The sequence below is a fragment of the Lagenorhynchus albirostris genome, chromosome 3, assembly GCF_949774975.1.
Source record: "Lagenorhynchus albirostris chromosome 3, mLagAlb1.1, whole genome shotgun sequence".
In the NCBI taxonomy this organism is placed as follows: Eukaryota; Metazoa; Chordata; class Mammalia; order Artiodactyla; family Delphinidae; genus Lagenorhynchus; species Lagenorhynchus albirostris.
In genome coordinates, this window is record NC_083097.1 from 150,716,391 (window position 1) to 150,736,677 (window position 20,287).

Genomic DNA, 20,287 nt, shown 5'->3' on the forward strand with positions numbered 1-20,287 from the left:
TAATACAATTCTCCCATCAAGATTCACTGCCACTGCAATGCTGTTCAACTGGACATTTCCAAACATTTAAAACCTGACCTGGCCACAACCCCATAAAAGTCTACAGATCATAAAGAAGTGTGCTGGGATTATATAACCACGCAGAAGACAAGTCACTAGGACATCATTTTGACAACAAGCAGCAAACCCTGCAGCATAGGAAAACCCTAACAGGAGAACGCGGTACACACCCCTCTCTCTGGGCATGCAAGGGCAGGACTGACACCCAAGATGCTCTTCTCTCAACCTCAGCAGTGGTGCCTTTCACAGAGCAACTATGCAGTCTCCCAGAACCACTGGGAAGGAGAATCTGATACTGACAGTATTAGCTTGCCATGAGGCCATAAGCTAGGGAATGTGTGTGGCCTTGGTGAGAGAGCAGAGGTTTGGGAGATGTTGCTTTATATTGGCTTTCAGATCAGGAGTTTGTACACATAGCCTGCAAACAACGTTTCTTGCAAACATATGAACGTTCTTGAGTATGAGAGCTCCATGTGAGGGGTCAGAAATGGCAGTCAAGTTCGTTTCACGGGTAACAGCTGATTTGCCAACTGGACAACAGGCTTCCTTGTTTACAGACAACCACAAGGCTGCCAGTTGTGTGCCAAATCCACACAACTACACTGTTGCATTGGGAGAGCGACCAAACATGTTTTACATGATTTATTTCAGAGAGGGAAATGCTTCTTGTAAGACTCTGTCCGTTTAAAAAGCAAGAATGACCATCTACCTTTCCCAGTTCAAGCCCTATATATCATAAATATGATAGCTAAACACCAGCAACTGATTACATACATCACGAGCTTTGATGAATGGAAAGCCCCTAAAAAGATATCAACAAAACAAAGTTAGATCTTGATGTAAATACATCACCAGTTAAACCCAGTTAATACAACTATTTAGTATTATGTACAGTATCCATATAGAATTGTGTATAAAAATAAATAAGCTCAAAACAAGGACCTGGAGGGCTCTGCTATGGAGAAAACTGAACAGAATTCAGCCGACTGGCTTGGTAATAACTCTCTGAACTGCTGAGAGGCCCCTTCAGTTCCTATGTTCAGGATGCTTGAGATTTCAGTCTCACTTCTTTAAATGGTGATATTAATCATTCTCTAATTTACCACCCTGTATGAGGAGGATGGACCTCAGATTAAGTGTCTCAGGAAGAAGATAGGAACCCACAGAGTTGTTAAAGTGCAAAGACTGGGGAGTCAACACTATAGTTTATGCAACAGCAATTCACATCCCCATTTGGTCATATTCTTTCTACAAAACAAAAGATGCACTCACATGTATTAAAAGACAAAAATTAACTGCCATCTGTATCAATATGTTAATGTGCTTCAATCACATATGTTTTCATGAAAGTTTAAACATAAAATCACCTTTAAGATCTTGGCCATGTAATCTGCTCCCTGCCATGTCAAATTATACCCCGTGAAGTTTACTGTCTTCAGAGTGATAGAGTTCTTTATACCTTGACAAGTAACTAAAAGGAAAAAAAAAACCACACACACAATAAGATGAAGAGCCTATACATTTGTCAATCTTGACTTTTCTTTTCTTGAGTAAAAGTTTCTTCTGTAAACTTGCTTTTCTTGAGTCAATTGGAGGTTTACAGCCACATTCTTAAAATCATTAACTACAATCTTCCCAAACAGGTAACTGATGAACTGATGCATTCTAAAACTTGTCAGTAACAAAGTGTTATGCCAGTTTACAGCAACAGTTTAATTCTATTCAGTACTAAAACTGAATACACTGGATACTGCAAACTTTCTTCCCAACCACTCAGTAAAGTACTACATACTTTTGAGACAAAGGAAAAAAAAGAAAAACCTAAAGAGCATAAGACTTCCGATTTTCATTTCCAATAATACATGCCAATCTTGATGATCAATCAGCGATGTAAATGTCAACTATAAACCCAGTATTTTATTAGCTGCTATGCAGTATACTAGAGCAATAGAAGAGGGAGGACCTCAAACCCTCTGTTCCCTCAAATTGAAAGGCAGGCTTCCTTACCCCTTCAGACCACTACTGGACACAGGGAAGGCACACTAATGTTTCAGGACCCTAATCAAGAATCACCTGCTTTGTGATTACTTCCATGACACACCCTCACCGACACCACTAAATTTGCTGCTCCTATGGGACGTTACATGTATTTCCTATTTAAACACATACCACAGTGCATTATAATTATGATTGCAGATAGATGACTTTTTTGCTTTTTTTTTTTTTTGCAGTACGCGGGCCTCTCACCGTTGTGTCCCCTCCCGTTGCGGAGCACAGGCTCCGGACGCACAGGCCCAGCAGCCACGGCTCACGGGCCCAGCCACCCTGCGGCATGCGGGATCCTCCCGGACCAGGGCACGAACCCGCGTCCCCTGCATCGGAAGGCAGACTCCCAACCACTGCGCCACCAGGGAAGCTCAACTTTTTTGCTCTTTATATCTTGCTATTTCCCTTCCCATAATATTTCTTGAAAAGAAACCATAAAAATATAAACAAACACAAAAAACAGAAAATATACAAAACATGTGGTTTGTGGCTTAACACAAACTTAAATAAGATTAATTCTGACAGTATCCAGCATGACAAACTTCCATGGTACAAATGAGAATGGACCAAGGTTTGAGCAGGTACAGGAGACAATCCAGGCATGAACAACACCAAGAAAAGGTAGACGGAAAAAGGTAGACAGACACGGTGTGTAGGAAATCACGAGACCAGTCCGATGGGAAGAGACTTAAACAAGACTGAAACTCACTTTCTAAACCTCCATCTCCAACTGGAGAATTCACAGGACACAGGTGCACCAAAGAAGCCAATTATTCAATACCTTTAATGGGGAGGAACAGTTTAAACTTTTTTTGGTTTCGTTTGCCCCAAAAGCACCCTAAAAGCAACTATCAAATGTTGGGAGGACACAATGAAGGCTTACCTTTGTTAACATAGTTAAGTCTCTCTCTCTCACAACTAGCCCACTTAGCTCCACATTCCTTAGCACACCCGACGCACTTACACAGCATTTATGAGCTTTACACAACTGGAAGGTCACATCTTTATTCCATATCGCAGGAACACGACTTCTGTAAACTTTATTTCTGTCACAACCTAAAGCAAAATTATTGTAAAATGAGTGATTTAAACCATACATTTTATCATCATTAAAAAGCATCTAAATAAAAACAAAAGCATCTGCTCTGTGCTAAGGATTAGAAACGACTCCTGCCCTTAAAGCCTTCATTAAAGAGGGACATGTATAAAAACTCAAAATTTCAATCACGTGAGATAAATAAACGTAACCTTTATACGCAGAGGTTCCTATGGAGGCAAAAAGTTATGTCTAAGTGATGGCTTCATGGTAACCCTGAAGTACAATCTAGAAAGATGAGGCTATGCAGAGTTGGAGTAGGAGGTGCATTAACTGCAGAGGGAACATCTGTGAAAACATACTCAAGCCTGACTCCTGCTGGGCACTGTAAATGCTGCAGGTGGGGATGACTACGGGCCAGGGGTCCAAGTACAAGTAGAGACAGAAATGAAAATAGAGATGTTGGCCGAAGCAAGCCTGGGAGAGAGCATGGCTTGTACCCCACAGGTGATGAGGCCTGGGGCTACCACTGGCTGAGTAAGGGTGCCTCCGCTGATTAGAAAAAGGCACCCCGCTGCTGAAGGACCAATTAGATTAAGGGAGTGATCACAAAAAGCTCCCCTTCTTCAGGGCAAAGAGCCCTATGAGGCTTGGCCAAACACAGTTCAGACTACACGCCTCTGTGCAGAGCACATGCTGGGCGGCTAGTATGCACTAACTCTGTGTGGGCAAGCCAGTAGCAGCATTATTTTAAGCACATCTTTTTATGGTAGAAGATCACTCAACACGAGTAGGCAGATGAACTTAGAGGAACTGAACCAGGGGCCGCAAAACCACCCAGGAGTTTCTGCCACAGTCTGGGCAAAATGTAATATGGATGAAGAAGCAAATTTAGGAGAAGACCAAAATCTACAAGCTGGACCCATTGGATGGAAGACATAAAGTTCAGTGAAGGAACTCTGAAGAGAATGGGCTCTACAATAAATTTTTCTTACATTCAATGTAAAATATTAGGCAAAATTAAGTACCGTGGCCTTTCAGGTCCCTTCCAGCTCTAATTTCTTTTGATTTCTAACTTACTACTCTGGTTAAGTAAAGTCCCTTCAGAGGTACAGAACACTTCTTATACCTGAATGGGATGCAAAGAATAATCTGACTTCTCTTCACCAGGGGATGAGCTGAACTGTCATTGCAGAAGAGATAACAGATGGTGTGAACCCCAGATCCTAGAAAAGGGCCAGGCACATGATAAGTATTCAGCTTTTCGAAAACAAATGAACAATCATTTCCTCTCCTAGATCTTCACACCCTTCCTCTGCTGGCTACTTTCTCTCAGCTTATAAACATCCTCAAATATACCCACTTAAAAAACTCTCAGACCTATGATTCTTTGGATATTCTTGTGGATAACCTAAGTCTCTACCATGCCTTCAAACACCGGTCCTCCCAAAAGCCCACATCTGTACCTTGGGCCCAGACCTGTCTACCAGGCCCCTCTAAAGCACTGAAGATGAAGGAAGATCCTCTCGCCACCCTCAATCCCTTTCTACTGTGCTCTGTATCTCTCAAAAAGATGCAGCTGTAAACTGTCACCCACGCTTGCTGCCCTCCCTTTTCTAACTGGTCACCAGGCCTCACCCATTCTCTCTCAGATCTGCAAAACCCGGTCCCACCTTTTATAACTTAAGTGGGACCCTTAGATTACAATTCACCCTGCACCCAATCAACTGCCTTCCACATGGAGGTCCAAGTGAGCCTCTAAACCAGAATTCCATCTCACTGTTCTTTGGTGTTTCCCGCAGCCTTCAGGATAAACATCCAAACTTCTGACAGGACAAACAAGGTGCCTTTCTGTTGGGCCCCACTAAGTTTTCAGTATCAACTCTCATTTCTTTCCCAAACCCTGAGTTCCAGTCCTGTACATTAGTTTTGCCATATTTTCTTACATTTCTCAAACTTCAACACACACTGCTTTCTCCTGCCACCCCAGGAGCTTCTACACATCCTTAGAAAGGACGGCACTTCCCCTAGAATCCTACCCTGAACTTTCCCTTCCAAGTTTCTGTGCTCTGCAAAGGGGAAAGATGGCGGGGAGGGATACATTAGGAGTTTGGCATTAACATATACACACGACTATATATAAAATAATCAACAAGGACCTACTGCATAGCACAGGGACCTCTACTCCACACCCCGTTACAAACTATACGGGAAAAGAATCTGAAAAGGAATGGATATATGTATATCTGAATCACTTTACTGTACACCTGAAACTAACACAATATTGTAAATCAACTATCCTCCAATATAGAATAAAAATTAAATTAAAGAAAAAGAGAGATTCTGTGCTCTGTAGCAGCAGAACTCACTTCTTCCAGAGCACTGACTCCTGTGCTTGTGTTTACTTGCTGCCCAGTAGAAGGCAAGATTACCTAGGGCAGAAGCATGGTCTCCAGCAGCCCTTGGTTCTGACAACTCATTCAAGTGCCAGGATACTTTACACACATAACCTGCTTAATTAATTCTAAGAACCCACAGAAAGAGTGATTTTTAATGTCATTTTACAAGTGTGGGGATTGTAGTGCAAAAGAAACCTGTCCAGGCCACAGAGAGCATAAGCCCTGGAATTCAAACCCTAAGCTGCCTTGACACCGGTGCTCTTTCCACTATATATGATACACCTATTGGAAAAAAATTTTTTTTTCCTGAGCCCTGTTTGAATGGAAAGGAAGTGAAGCTGGGATATATCCATTTCCTAATCGCTTTGGTGTGTACCAGGCAAAGTCATTCAACAGACCAGGTAACATCTGTGCAACAATTAACGATGCTCCAAACTGTGCTAAGTGTTCTACTTTGTAGAGTCTAGAAGCATTAACACAGTGCATCCTTGTAACCGCCACAGAGGCTGGGTCCTGTGAAGCCCATGCTACAGATGAGAACACTGAGACCCTGAAGCCTTAAGGCACTCGGCCGGGGTCACCGAGCTGGCAGGAGTCCTAGGCCGCACGCCCCGTCTAGTGCACGTACACCCGGGCACTGGGCACCGGTTCTAGTGCCCACCCTCCACCGTTAACCATTTAAAACCCCGCTTCTCAGCGCCCACACGAGGGCCCCTGGAAGCGGGAAGTACAAACCTGTCTCGAAGTACAAACCTTCCGTGGCTGGAAGAAGCTCTGGATACAGATCAGGGGCAGAGGGTGCTCAGGAGCGGCGCCCAGTCTACCCGCGGAGGCAGAAGGCGTTAAGTCCAGCAGGCCCTCCCTCAGGGAAGCCCGCACGGAGGGCAGAGGCACCGAGTCCTGCAGCGCGCACAGGTCCTCAGAGCGCGAGAAGGAGTCGGCCGCGCTGTCCGGGCGCAGCTTCACCGAGTGTTCATGGCCTGAGCGCGGCCTCGGGGACGCTGGCTGCAGACAGGATGCCCACACCCTCCTGTGGGTCCCGGCTCGCCTCCCGGCCCCTAGGGCGCCCACCGCCCGGCGGCTGCGGCCCCGCATCGTGCACAGGACCGGCGTCGCAGCCAGAAGACATAGGGCCATGGGCCCCAGCTAGGCCGGGCCCTCCATGCCGCGCTCCGGAGCCCACGCGCGGCCTGGTGTTGGCGCGGGCATCAACGCCCTCCCGAGCCGCGGGGTTGCGGTTTAAGCCTCCGGGCGGGCCCGTGGGGGCGGGGCTCGAGGACTTCTGCGCGCTCGCCGTGCGTCCGCACGCAGACCCGCCTCCCTTGACGACGCGGCCTGAGGAGCAGCACGCAGACCCGCCTCGCATGACGATGCGGCCTGAGGAGCGTGGCGGCAGCTTCGAGACTAGGGGAGCGCGAAAGGTAGGCGGTGTGGAGGGTTTGGGGTACGTTTGCTGACTGATGCAAACAAAAGTGAGACATGGTTGTATCAGCGCATTTTAAAAGTAGTTAAACTCCTGCTAAGTGTCTGTGCTCGCCCCGCCCAGGAGAGAGCGTGAACTCCGTGAGGGACACAGGAAAGGCTGAGTGAATGTCTGCCTGTGGTCCCTTACCTGGTGCATGGGTGTGTGAATTTCTGCGGAGAGCTCTTAATTTCTGTCGTTGCTGCTGACTTGACACGGTGGTTGGCAAGCGGTGACGTGTTCCGTGCATTCAGGACATGATCGTGGTTCCTAATAATTACTTTGTTTTGTCCTGACACCTCCACAGAGAATTTACTACTGAATATCCACTTTGCAGAAGAGAAAGTGAGGCGTAGGAAGTGAAGTGACTGAGTAAGAGGAAGGACTCAGACAATTGGTGTTAGTAAATTAACCCTGCAAAGAGGCCGTTAGCCTGCGGTGGCTCTAGCGATGCGGCCGCCCACTTAAACCAACCCAAATCTAAGCCTGTCAGCGCCTCAGGGTGACGAACACCGCTGAGGACACCCAGTCACAAACCACCAACTAGGCGTTAAAGCCATAGCAAATCACTCGTTTCCTTGCTTTGCTTCTGCCCTTTTAAAATAAACATCTGTGCAGCTCCTGTGGCTGGAGTGCTCCTCACCTCTTCCGCTTTGTGGTGCGTGAATTGAATCTATTTTTGTGCACATAAAGTGTTAAAATTTTAAATATGCCTTAGTTTGTCTTCTAGGATTGGCCGTAGAAGTTGGATTTGTGTCCAGTTTCTAGAGCAGTGGTCGTCCTCTGGTCAGGCCTTAGGCGTTACGTGTACAACGTTCCTCTTCTACCACCACCTTCTGAATGCCTCCACCCACTACCAGCTCCCGCGCATCAGTTCCCCTAGATGTGGCCAGCAATGGCTTTTACATGCAGTGTGCTCACATTATAACATCGCAGACACTCCTCCGTCCTCCAGCCAGCGTGTGAAGTGAAACATTACCATTCCTGTTGAAGAGTCTCTGGTGTGACCACTTTCCCAAACACAGCCACTCCCCAGCTGACCCTGGGTAACCACTCTTCTGAACTTGGTCTCCATCACTGGGATGGATGTCTTTCTATGTAGGCTACATTTTTAAGTATTTTTAAGCTGCATATCATATGCTATTTTGTTTTCTCTTGTTACTTGCTTTATTTAGTGTTATCTTTGCTAGGTTCATCCATGCTGACACATAAAGATCTGTCTAGTTCATGTACTTTCCTCGCTACGTAGGATTCCCATGTAGGGAAATACAATAATTTGTATGTGCATTTTCCTGTTGATGGACATTTAAATTGTTTCGAATTTTAAGTATGATTTCTTTTTTAAAAAAATTTTATATCCTTTATAAAGGTTACTTTACATTTACAGTTATTACAAAATATTGGCTATATTCCCTGTGTTGTACAATACATCCTTGAGCCTGTCGTACACCCAGTAGTTTACATCTCTCACTTCCCCACCCCTGTATTGCCCCCTCCTCCCCCTCCGCACTGGTAACCATTAGTTTGTTCTCTATATCGGCGACTCTCCTTCTTTTTTGTTATATTCGGTCGAATGTTGTATGTTTTAGATTCCATATGTAGGTGATATTCTACAGTGTTTCGGAGTTCAAAAGACTCTCACAACAGAAGCCAAAAGACAAGAGCCATTTTACATTGATAAAAAGCATTTTAACTATGTAGAAGCAGAAAATGAAAAGAATGAACTTTGCATTAAATTTAATTAAAGCTTAGGGAGATCTTTGTGGTATATTAGTGAAATTATTTGTGGAAATTTAGCCATGTACATTGTGTTGGAGAGGCACCAAGAGTTCAAGAACTCTCACAATTTGAGTACACAATTGCCTTACTTGTAGGCATGGTGGCAGCCATTTATATAACAATGATTTGGAGGATGTTGTGTTAGTCAGCTCTTGCTGTGATAATGCTTTGGAACAAATCGACCCAAAACTCAGTTCCATAAACAAGAATTGATTTTTCTTGGACCTATTGGCTAGCTGCAGTGTCTCTCTTTTAGACCTCTAGATGGCTGGTTTTGCTCCGTGTTTTGGGTCAGTTTGAGGTCTGTAACACACATCTTCCTCTGGAGCCCAACTGTGAGGCCGCAGCTCCCAGGCCCTGTCTTCTCACAAAGTTCACTGAAACATAAGAGGTGAGCCCAAGTGCACAAGCCCATTTAAGGCCTCTGCTGCTCATTGAAGGCCATCATGTCTGCTCACACTTCTTTGGCCAAAACATGTCACAGATCTAAGCTGTATTTAGAATATGTGTATTTGTTTAAAGTTGGGTGCCCTCACAGAAGAATATTGCATTTTGGACAGTGTTACCTTAGCATTTTCATTGGCATTTGCAAACGTGATAAACGCCGTGTGCACTTTTTCACCTTTGAGAACTTGCTGAAATTGTGGGACCATTTCTATTGGAAAAGAGGAAGGTACACTTTAGAACTCAACTCTAGTTATGGCATTGTTGGGAGAAGAATTAATGAGATAAGGTCAATACAAGTGAAAGATTTGCGATCACATATTCATCATTAACATTAGCATTCTACAGAACATTCCTAGAGAATTGTGATGCTTGCTTTATGTGATTTCTATCATAAATCATTAGAATTTGACCAAGACACTTCAGTGAAGCATACATCATACAGCACATCGCATTTTAGTTTTTCCTACCACTCCACAACTTATCATCAATACTTCACCATAACTCAGAAACAGAAACAGAAACTGAGTGAGTTCATTGTTAGCAGACGGGCTTCACAAGTAATACCAGTGGAAGTTCTTCAAATGATAGCAGACAGTAACTCAAGCCATTAACACAAAACAAAGAATGCTGACTAGAGCAGTTGTGTAGGGAATTATAAAAGATACTGTAATTTCAAATTTCTTCTCCTTTTTTTCTCTTAACTAATTTAAAAAGTAAGTGCCTAAACAATATGACTATATTTGGATTGTTCTCTATATAACATAAAGAAATATCATATATTTGATGATATGGCACAACGAAGGCAGTGAGAACAAAGCTGTGTTAGAATAAAAATGACAGTAGATCATAAGCTGATTCCGCAGGAAGAAAGGAAGAGAACCAGAAATGGTAAATAGATTAACCCGACAAACTCAAAAATATTTATTTGCTCAACTTTCTTCTCTAAGCTCCTTGAAAAAATAAGCTTGTGAGAAGTAATAATTATAATAATATGTTAAGTATGTAACATATATAAATGTAATAAAAACAAAAAAGAGGGGAAGGCATACAGCTCTATAAAAGTACAGTTTCTGTTTCTATCTGGAATGAACCTAGTAAAAATTTGAAGAGATTCTGAGATGTATTACATAAGCACTAGTGCAGCTATTAGTCAAACAATGTGGTTAAAATCATTAAAGGAATTACATGTTACAGTAGAAAATATCTACTTACTATAAAAGGAAAATGGAGGAACAACAACAATAACAAAAAAACAAAAACCTGAGACATGTAGAAAACCAAAGGTAAAATGATAGACATAAATAAATCCTACCATATCAATAATAAAAACTAAATGTAAATGAATTAAACAATACAATCAAAAGGCAGATATTGTCGAACTGGGTATTAAAAAATGTTTACTATAGGAGACACTGCTTGGATTCAAAAGTCTAATGTGTACAAAGTAAAAGGATGAAAAGCTATACATCATGCAAATAGCGACCGTAAACATTGCTGAAGTGGCTATACTAATACCAGAAATAATAGACTTTAAAACAAACAAAAAAGTTACTAGATATGAAAAGGGACATTTTATGATAAAGAGAGGGAAGATACAAAAATTTTTAACATATTTGCCCTGAATAAGGTAAAACCAAAATACATGAAGAAGAAAATACCAAAATCCATGAAGAACTGAAGGAAGAAATAGATAATTACACATTAGGTAGAGGCTTCAGTACTCCACAGTCAATAATGGATAGAACAGTTAGGCAGAAGATCAACAACGATATAGAAGACTTGGACAAGACTATGAATTAACAAGACCTAATAAATGTTTACAGAACACTCAACCAAACAGTAAAATACTCATCCTGCTCAACCACATGTGAAACGTTTTCCAGCATAGATGACATGTTAGGCTGTAAGAGAAGAGATTGAAACCCATATACATTGCTGGTGGGAATGTAAAATGGTGCGGCCATTTTACGAAACAGCTTGAGAGTTCCTGCAAGTGTTAAACATAGAGTTACCCTATGACCCAGCAGTTCCACTACTAAATATATACCTAAGAGAAATAAAAACTTACGTCTGCACAAAAGCTTGTACGTGAATGTTCATAGAAGCATATTTCTAAAAACAAAAGGTGGAAATAATTCAAATGACAACCGGATAAATGAATAACCAAAATGTGGAATATCCATACAATAGAATAGCATTCAGCTATAGAAAGGAATGATCTACTGATCCATGTTACAACATGGATGAACCATGAAAGCATTATGTAAAGTAAAAGCAGCCACTCACAAAAGATCACATATTGTACGGTCCCATTTATATGAAATGCCCAGAATAGCAAATCTGTAGAGACAGGAAGTAGATGAGTGGTTGCCTAGGGCTGAGTGGTTTGAGGAAATTGAAAAAAATCTTGTTAATGTGTAATGGGTTTTTTGTGGGGGGACAGAAATCTAAAATTGGATTGTTGTGATGCTTACACAAGTCTTTTAGTGGTTACACTGAGAACCACTGAATTGTATACATTAAAGTGTTGAAATTATGGTATGTAAATTCCATCCCAATAAAGCTGTTAAACTTATGATAATTTTATATTTATAAATTTGAAAATTCATCGAAAATGACAAATTCTTTAAAAATGCAAGCTAACAAGACTAACCCAAGGAAGAAAACATATCTAAAAAACCTATATCTACTGCAAAAGTTGTTTGTATAATTAAGTACCTTTACAGAAAATGATTTCCAGGGATAAATGGCTTTCCAAGTAAATTCTTCCAAATATTAGGGAAGAAATATTGGTAATCTTACATAAAAATCTTCCAGGAGACAGAAAAGTATATATTGCTCAAAATATTTATAAGGCCAACATAAGCTTCAGATCAAAACTAAAAAGAATATTGCAAGAGTAGAATCACAGGCCAGTTTCTCTTTTGAACATGCATGCAAAATGTGTAAACGGAAGCACAAACCGTATCTATGGTATGTAAAACAATCATATATCACAATCAAAGTAGCTTTATTCTAGTAATGCAAGGTTGGTTTAATGTTCAAACATGAAACTGATCCCAGGAATGAATTAGAGTGGGAAAAAAGTCATTTAAAACAGAAGTCTTGGGACTTCCCTGGTGGTCCAGTGGTTAGAACTTGGCGCTTTCACTGCTGGGGCCCTGGGGTCCAATTCCCGGTCAGGGAACTAAGATCCTGCAAGCCATGAGGCAGGGCCCTCCCCAAAAAAAGGAAAAAAAGAAGACAACCAGGAGAAGCACAAGATCGAATAAACATAACAGATAACACCTTATGAAAAGTAGGTGAAGATTATGGAATATTCTAAAATTTTAAAACAAAAAGAAACATTTAAAGGTTCAAGAGGATGTGGCAAATATTGTACATAGGCAAAAAATAAAATAAAATAAAATATACGGATGATGGGAGCCCAAAAATCCAGATGCCCATGTCCTGTCTCTGAAGATTCTCATTCAATGGGTTATGGATTTCCTCTATGTTTAAAAACCTACAGGTGTTATAAAGCAGAAACTAACACACCATTGTAAAGCAATTATACTCCAATAAAGATGTTAAAACACAACCAAACAAACCTACAGGTGATTCTGATATGATTCACAGACAATGTAAAGCCTCTGCTTTACAGGAAATAATACCAGATTATTTTGTTATTTTATAGTTTTAGTAACAGGTTGTACTATTGACCGGTAAGTCTGATGTCAAAATGCACTCCCCACTAGGGATATAAAAGGAACTAATAGTCTCTACGGCTACTTGGTGGCAGCATGCATGTATTGCAAGGGCAATTATTGTAGGAATCCAAATGAGTGGAACATTTTAGAATTGGAAGACTACATACAGATCATCTAGTCAAGCTTCCAACTGTTATAGTTGTGAAAACTAAGGCCCATATAAAAGAAATGATTTATCTCCAAAGAGCATTAGTGAAAGAATATGAAATTAAAAATATCTCTGAACTTTTAATTTAGTGCTGTTTTTATTAATCTCAAGTATTAGCTTAAACTTCAGTGTGACAGATTTGGGATTGAATTCTTGTTCAGCTTTACTAATTACGTGCCTTTTAGTAAGTTACTAAAACCCTTTTTTTTTAAAAAGTAGATTTATTTATTTATTTTTGGCTACATTGGCTCTTCCTTGCTATGCGCAGGCTTTCTCTAGTTGTGGTGAGTGGGTGCTACTCTTTGTTACGGTGCGCGGGCTTCTCATTGTGGTGGCTTCTCTTTGTTGCTGACTGCGGAGTCTAGGTGTGTGGTCTTCAGTAGTTGTGGTTCACGGGCTCTAGAGTGCAGGCTCAGTGGTTGTGGCGCATGATCTTAGTTGCTCCTTGGAATGTGGGAGCTTCCCGGACCAGGGCTCAAACCCGCGTCCCCTGCACTGGCAGGCAGATTCTTAACCCCTGCGCCACCAGGGAAGCCCTACTAAAACACTTTTAACTTCGCTTTTCACATATGTAAAATGGTGAGCCTTGACTGATGTAGAATATGAGATAACCTAGCACTGTTCTTAACACATACACGTAGTTTAACATTTTTTGGCTCTCATCCCTCTTAAACAACCTCTATCCTCTTGACAATGAAAATGTGTTTCAGCTAGCAAAGCACCCCAGAGCTGACCACATTCTGGCAAGAGATATAGGATTCTTTTTCTTACTGGTGGTTCTTTATACCTGATATTTGAACTGCACTGAAACATGAACATCTCTTGTTTATATTGTATTAATGGGTTTGATAGATGAATTTTAAAAAGTAATATGCAGGAAAAAAAGTAATATGCAGGAATTGAGCTGCCTTACTCTCAAGAAATATAATTCGATAGTGGTGGCTAAAACGATAAACAGTGTTTGCACAGGGAGTCCATATTGGATGTGAACTACCTGTACTCCCATTCGTCTATTAAGAATAAATAGAATCCTTTCAAAATCTGTTTTAAAGCGCAGTTATTCCCTTCTGACTCATTTAAGTTACCTGCAAGAAGAAGACAATCTCCCGAATCCTTGCTTAAAAGGCTTTTAATATAAAGCAGATAATTTTTTGCAACATTTCCAAAACTTTTCATTATCAAATTGGCTGAGGCTTCTCAACAATTATCATTTCACAACAATATCTCCATTTTCACCTTTGTTTTTTAAAGAATTGGCCTCGTAGATGTGCCCTTAAAACAGAGCTTCACTCTCAACATATTTTAAGTTTTGTATTCAAACAGTATGAAGAAAACAGGATCAGGGATTTCAGCCATAAAAGTGAATGGATTACTGATACATGCTACATCATGGATGCAACTAAGTAAAAGAAGTCAGGCGCGAAAGGCTCTATATTGTATGGTTCCATTTATATGAAATGTCCAGCAGTGGCAAATCCATACACACGGAAACTATTATACATTACTGGTTGCCAGGGGTTTGGAAGAGAGGGAAATAGGGAATGACTCCTCAAAATGGGTGTATGTTTCCTCTTGGGGTGATGAAAATGTTTTGTAGTTGGACAGTGGTGATAGTTGCACAACATTCTGACAGTAGTAAATTCCACTGAATGGTACAGTGAATTGTAAAATGATCAAAATGGTGAATTTTGTGTTATGTTCATTTTACTACAATAAAAAGGAGAAAGAATTAGGGAAAGACTTAGAGTTTGGGAAACTAAGGTGAACTCATCAAGAAAAAGACAGCTCTACTGTTCAGTGTTCTCTCAGCTCTCCCAGTGCATTGATACTCAGCAAAAAGTAGCCTGAACTTGTCGATGATAGTCATTCAACACAGTCCAGGGAAAAGTAAATAAAATAAAACCCAACTCTTCTTCTTTAGCACATCTGTGAAAGGTTAACTTGCTGCTCAGCCACGTGGACATTCATGAAGACGTTTTACTTTAGGTGTCCTCTACTTCAGTACTTTACTCACAGCTCATTCACACATGTAGGCAACAGCATTCCTTAATTCGATGGAATCTGCAGTGCTGGTTGTGATCAGTCTCATGAAAAGAAAAGGAAGGAGGAAAAAGCCTCCACATTGACTTGGTGGCCTTGACGAAATGGATGCAGAAGACAGCTTGAGTGTCAAACTGGTAACTGTTATTTTCCTTTTCCTTTTCTTTTAATCTTTCCTGTCAGGTCTCCTGCCCACTTCCCACCCCCTTCTTTCAAACAGGAAAGACACTAATTAGCTGCTTTTTTGTGTTTTTGGTAAAACAACTATTGTTTTGCGTTTCTTGTTGTTCGGTGAACATTATTGTTTTTACTGCCAAATGAGCTTCAGTGGTTGATGTAGGGGGTCTCTTGGGAACTTAACTTTTTCCAGTTTAAGTGGAAAAGCTTTTTTGTTTGAATTGGCTTTTACTGGGTGCTTCAAGGTTTGCTCTTGGCTCTTTGAAGGGGGACTGAATAGCACTGTGTTTCCTTTGAGGTTCCGTTCCAATGAAGAAAGGATCCTATGTCCTGGGCACTTTTTGTTGATTTTGCTGTGTGTCCTCTCTAATAGCCAGAGGCAGATTCCAGGAAAATGACATATAAATGAATATAAGTAATCTAATATTTTTACAGTTTGCTTTGGCCATACTCCTGGTCTTATCCTACTTGTAGCAGATGGCTTTAAAGAGCATTAGCTATGTATATATTAAAAATAATATAAATATACCAATATTAAATATTATATTGACGTATAAATGTAATATACTATTATTTATATTAATGTATAACAATTATGTATTATATTAATATATATTTTTGCCTAGCATATATTATATACAACATACATGAGTAATGAAATGTATTTATATGGTTAATATGTTCGTAATATTAATATGATATATCCTGTAATATTGATTATAAAACAACTATATCATAATATATAAATATATAATTATTATTATCTGATATAATACACTATAGTTAATATATTCTATAGAACACAATGTATAATGTATTAGTATAAGATAATTGTATTATATAATATAAATATAATACATATATAAAACTATGTATCTTTTAGTTATACATTACAGATACGAGTATGTATAGCTATTTATAATTTTATTTACATAGGAATCTGGTCATCATAACAATTGATGTAAAAATATGCAATATTTTCAATCCAATGGGCCTTAACCTCACTACCTACACATGACTACTTTTAAAATCTTGAACCCTGTCTAACTCATGCTTCCATATCTCTCAACCTGCTTTTCTACACATGCACGTAGACACACATTTATACACGATATATATGTATAGTACCACTTTTCAGTTCAATGTCTATAAAATATATAATGATATTCCTGTGTATGTATACAAATACAAATCAAAGATATGTGTATAGGTATGTATTTCATATGTTTATATAAATATGTCATACAAATAATGTATGTGTATATAAATACATGACTGTATACATACATACACAGAAATATACTTATTTAAACAAAAGGGACCTAAATAAACATAGTTCTCTAAGAATAAAAATGTATGTCTCACTGTTTCAGTAACAGTTTATAGTTTTCTACTATATGTGCTTCTACAATTGTTATGAACAATTCCCATTTTTGTTGAATGTTTTAATTTTTTGCCTTTTTTTTTTTTTTATGGTACGCGGGCCTCTCACTGTTGTGGCCTTTCCCATTGCGGAGCGCAGGCTCAGCGGCCATGGCTTACGGGCCCAACTGCTCCGCAGCATGTGGGATCTTCCCGGACCGGGGCACAAACCCGTGACCCCTGCATTGGCAGGTGGACTCTCAACCACTGCGCCACCAGGTAAGCCCAATTTTTTGCCATTATTAATGAAGTTCTGAAGAATATGGTAGGCAAGATTACTTGAAAAACTCTCCTAAAAGAAAAGGGTTAGGTATGCTAGGTTAAATGTACACAGCTTATTTTTAAGTGCGTGGTTGATTTGGGAAGTGTGCAGTCGAAATGTCCAGGACCCATGAAGGAAGGGTGGTCCATGTGTGAGAGTTATAGCTCTATTAAGAGTGGATTGAAGATCTTGATAGCTTAGAACAGAAGCTGGAAATCCTGTTTTTATGGAGCCAAATGGCAAATATTTTAGGCTTTGTAGACCAAAGAGGCAAAATTGAGGATATTATTTAGGTACTTAGGTAACCATTTAAAATGTTACCAGTTAAAACGTGAAAATTATTCATAGCTCATAGGCCATAAAAAATAGGCAGCTGTCTGGATTTGGAATACAGGCCGTAGTTGAATGACACACCTGGTATAGAGACTTGTTTTTAAATGGCCATGACCACATGGGAGGCAGGAGGTAAGACTCCATCCCTACTAGATGGGAAGTTAGAACTAAAGCTATCTATCCCTGGCTTCACCTTTAATGAAAGGGTGTGCCAGGAGAAAAAAATATCTGCTGGCAAAGGGAGACTAAGAGCAAATTCTCTTGGCCTCTGCTCTGGGTAGGAAACAGGTAGGAAATCTTGAGAATTCTGAACCGCAGATCTGTGTTCACAGTGTTTGGGTTGCAAATTTATTTGCGGTCTTGCAAACAGAAGCTAAGAAATGAACTTAAAATGCTCCCAAATCGGTGGTATTCCAAACACAAAACTAAACCCTTTCTGGAGAGGTAGACCTTCAACACAGGCCTGTAGCGTTCCCACAGATAAAGTTTAGCTAAACGTGAGCTCATGACCTAAATTTACACAATAATGAAGAAATCAGCTACAAGTGGAGAGAATCAGCAAAAACAATCAATACCAGAATTAGATTCCCAAGGCCAATGATCAGGTGTTGGAATAATCAGGTGCCAGGCAGAAAATATACATAAAACTAGAACTGAAACAAGGAGCAAGGATGTTTTAAAAGACTGGGTAGGATCTTTCAAACATTTTTAAAGTACATGTCATTGATAAAGCTAAAAACTCGAAGGTCGTGTAATACAGCAGATTAATCGTGGAGAAGAGTGAAATTATGCTGTTTTTTAAAATATGGCAGATCAGATTCCTGCCTAATTACATAAGTTGATTTATCTTAAGAAAATACACAGTATTTTAAAGACTTATTGGCTGTAAAATAAGTTAAGGGTATTTCAAAGGGCTTCTCTGCAAAGAAAAGTGAGAAGTAGCAAAACACAGAAAGTCGAGGGGAAAAAATGTCAATATATACATTGCTATAGGGTGAACTAAGCCTTAGGCCAGCAACTATGAGGAGGAGCTGACCCTTAGATAAGTACAACTAAGCTGGAATCTTCAAAAAGTTCAACTATTTATAACTAAAAAGATTTATTAAAATTAATAACCAAGTGTTTTAATTGACATCAGAAGAGTAAAACAATAAACCCTGAGAACATAGAAAAAATAGACAATAAAGATTTGAGCAGAACTTAATAAAACAGAAAAAATATAAAATTGAGATGATTTAGTAAGTCAAAAGAATATTCTTTGAAAAGATTTAGAAAAACACAATTTGATTAAGCAAAACAAAAACGTAAGTAAATACTATACAGAAAGAATCAGGACAATGTTATAGCATAGAGTACAAACAGAGAATATATGAAATGCCAGTAAATTTGAACATTTCTGTAAAGTGGACAATTTCCTAGCTCCTAAAGTTTACCAAAACTGACACAAGAGGAAATTTGTAGCTGGAGTTCTTGCACCAGTAAAGGAATTAAGTCAATAGTTTACAATCGTTCACCAAGAAAATACCAGACCCGGCCAGATCATTTGGGAGGTGAATTCTATCCAACTTCTATTAAACAGATAACATCAATATTAACAAAGAAAAACTTCTAGAGAGTAGCAAAGGAAGAATGCTCCTTTATTCATCTTATGAAGTCTATATAATCCTAATACTGAAAATAGATTAAGACTGTAAGGAAAAAGAAAATTACAGGTCAAATTTACTTGTAAACATAAAAGCAAAAATTTTAAACTATGCTATTAGTTACCCAAGTTCACTAGAGTAAGAAAAAGCATGAGCAAGTTAGGTCATCCAATGAATGAAAAGGTAGTTTAATGTCAAGAATATATATCAATAGATTGAAATCACCACATTTTATTTCTTTCATGTGTCTCTTTAAAAAATTGGTAAGTACTTATATTGATCTCTCTTGTACTAGGCACTGTGCTAAGTCACTTACATATTTACTCCTTTAAACCTTCTATCATCCCTGGGGGAAAGTTCTATTTTGCTTCCATTTCTTAGCTAAGACTCTAACCCCCAGGAAAGTAAAGCAACATTTGTAAGTTTTTGTGGATGGTCAGTGACGGGACCAGTACAGGAACATCCAAAGTCTGTGCTTGGAAGCAGTGCCCCATGTTGACACTCACATTACAGATGAAAGGAAAGGAACCATGCACTTACCATATAGATTAAATCTCACATTACAGGTTAAAAGAAAGGAACCATGCACTTACATTATAGATTAATACCCACATAACAGGTTAAAGGAAAAAGAAACATGTGCTTCTCTCAAAAGTTGTAAAGAAGCATATCCATTTCTGAATATATTTCCCAATTTCTTTTGCTTGTTTTCTGACCTTTGTAGTGCATTTTGCCATGAGGAAAATTTTAATTCTTATATAATTAAATGTATCCTTTTTTTTTGTATCTTAGAAAGGTATTCCTCATGAATAATTTATTTCAAGTCTCCCAGGTTTCTGATACTTTTACATTTTCATTATTTTTTAACTTTTAACTAGTTGCTGTATCTAGAATTTAGTAATTCTATGATAGCCATATTTTCCCACTTTTGTTGAATAATTTTTGCTACTGATCCAAAACATGAATTTTATTTTAATCTCAATTCCCTTATGCTCTCGCATCTAATTTTAAGATGCTTCCTATTCCGTTGTTTTGTCTATCTAAAATGAAATGCTACCTTAAAAATAATGTAATTATAATATAATAAATATAATTAGTAAACATAATACAATATATAATAAATAACATAAAATAAAATAACAAAATATAATTTACCATATAACAAGATCAAAGGAGAGCAAAAGTATACAATCACTTGAAATATCCTCCAAAAGATATTTTATAAAATTCAATATTCATTTGTAATTTAAAAGAAAGGGTAAAATAGGGATTGATGAATGCTTC